Raw genomic sequence first — 1,964 nt, 5'->3', positions numbered from 1 at the left:
CTAAGGATGTTAGATGTTATTGTGCTCAAGATACACAGAAGTTTGTAGTTTTAAAGTCATATGACTAAAGACTTTAGATGTTGTACTAAATGGGCTATCATATAGAAATTTGAGGTTTGTATCAAGTGACTAAAAACATAGATTTGAATTTGAGTATTGTGTTCAGTAGGATATTCATCTTTTGACCAGAGTGCATTGAATTACCAACAGAAAATTACTTGGTTTAAAAAATATATTAAATTGTAAGGATAATTTTATTTATTTTTACGTCTATCAACTTATACGATACTGTAACTAAACTGTATACCAGTCTAAGCTTATTATTAGTTTGAATAGTGTATTATATGGGTAATGTATGGTGTTCATTATTATAATATTCATAATCTAAAAACAAAAATTGGTAATTGGTAGAATTCCAAAACCATTTTCTTTTGTTAAGGGAAATTGTTCGGAGCCTTTTCATAAGATCTAAAAAGCTTTAGAAACTAGTAGTTTTAAAATCTAGAGTAATTACAGTAAAAGGTTAGGAGTACACGTTATTCTTCCGAGGTGATTAATTCATGTAGTTTCATAAAGATTCTTCATTCTTCCCAGAGAACGAGAAAACAGCTTGCAACAGTGTGATTCTTTTAGTAGACAAGCCACCTTACAAAATATGGCAAGACCCCGAAAGGTAGGTGGAAGGTGATTTATGTAACATAAGTGTGGTTTCTTGCCTGAGTTGTGAAGTTTAGATGAAATTAACACATTATTAAATTCTCAGAGCCAATATCTTTTAGTATGGTGTTTGTTTCTAGATTTTCTTGTTCTAATATTTTAATCTTTCCTATAGATTTTCTTGTTCTAATATTTTAATCTTTCCTATAGATTTTCTTGTTCTAATATTTTAATCTTTCCTATAGATATCTTGTTCTAATATTTTAATCTTTCCTATAGATTTTCTTGTTCTAATATTTTAATCTTTCCTATAGATTTTCTTGTTCTAATATTTTAGTGTAATTTTACTGTTTTGTAAGATTTTATTCTGGTACTACACAATTTTTTTATGAGTTTCTGGCTCTAATATTTGAATGTTTCTTATAGATATGTTGTTCTAATATTTGAATGTAGACCAACACTAGTTTCTTATAAATTTCTTGATATAATATTTTGTTTTCTTCTACTTTTTCTTATAGCTATCTTGTTCTAATATTTGAATGTGGTTAATCCTAGAACATTTCTTACATATTTCTGGCTGTAATGTTCTAATGTAACTCTAGATTGTGCTGTACAAATTGAAATTCTAACATTTGAATCTGACTATTTCTTACAAGTATTTGCTTATAAAGTGTTTTAATATGGGTTATTTTCTTAAACATCTTGAGCTTGAGTTGTCCATAGAATGATTGTTGTAAGGAAATGATATATTTGAATACATATCAATACTTGTATCTTAATTATTTGGATGATAATTTTCAAAGAATGTTTATTACAAAAATTTCAATTTATGAATGAAACAGACAAACAAAAGAGTTGAAAAATTAAACTCTGCCAAGAAAGAAGTTAATGTGGAAAAACTTCATGACAATGTTGACAATGTGAAGAAATCAGCTATATCGATTCGAAGAAGGAATGTCGCTGTAGGTACGGTATATTTATGTCAGTTATACAGATGAAGTGGTTACAAGCTTGTGGTAACAGATATATCTTGTAATAACAAAGTTATCTTCTGTTGAGCCCTATAAAGACCACGGGGCAGCTCTCAGGGTTTGAGGTCCTATTTGCTTATCAAATTTCCAAGTTTAAGTAAAAATAGTGATTCTAACTCATATTTCAACAATTTCTATACTTAAGGATATCAAAGAAGTGATATATGGTAACCTTCCAAACTTTATTTTGTGAAATTTGTGAAGAAAATTAAAAAGTGTTTTGTTTGATCCTTGTGTCTCCAATGCACTTACAACTTTTTTTTAGAATTTGTCTGC

General features: G+C 28.3%; 1 long non-coding RNA gene across 1 annotated transcript in view; it reads left to right on the top strand.

Annotated features, from left to right (window-relative positions):
* LOC106473598 overlaps positions 1 to 1,624 on the top strand; it is a 5,929-nt gene extending 4,305 nt beyond the window's left edge. The window contains exons 2-3 of the long non-coding RNA XR_001291688.2: positions 595 to 673; positions 1,500 to 1,624. This is a non-coding gene — a long non-coding RNA (uncharacterized LOC106473598). The remainder of the gene's footprint in view (positions 1 to 594; positions 674 to 1,499) is intronic.
* Positions 1,625 to 1,964: the final 340 nt, after the last annotated feature.

The sequence above is a fragment of the Limulus polyphemus genome, unplaced genomic scaffold, assembly GCF_000517525.1.
Source record: "Limulus polyphemus unplaced genomic scaffold, Limulus_polyphemus-2.1.2 Scaffold6310, whole genome shotgun sequence".
Lineage (NCBI taxonomy): Eukaryota > Metazoa > Arthropoda > Merostomata > Xiphosura > Limulidae > Limulus > Limulus polyphemus.
Note: the sequence above shows the minus strand (reverse complement) of the source record. Positions and strands in the feature narration are given on the sequence as shown.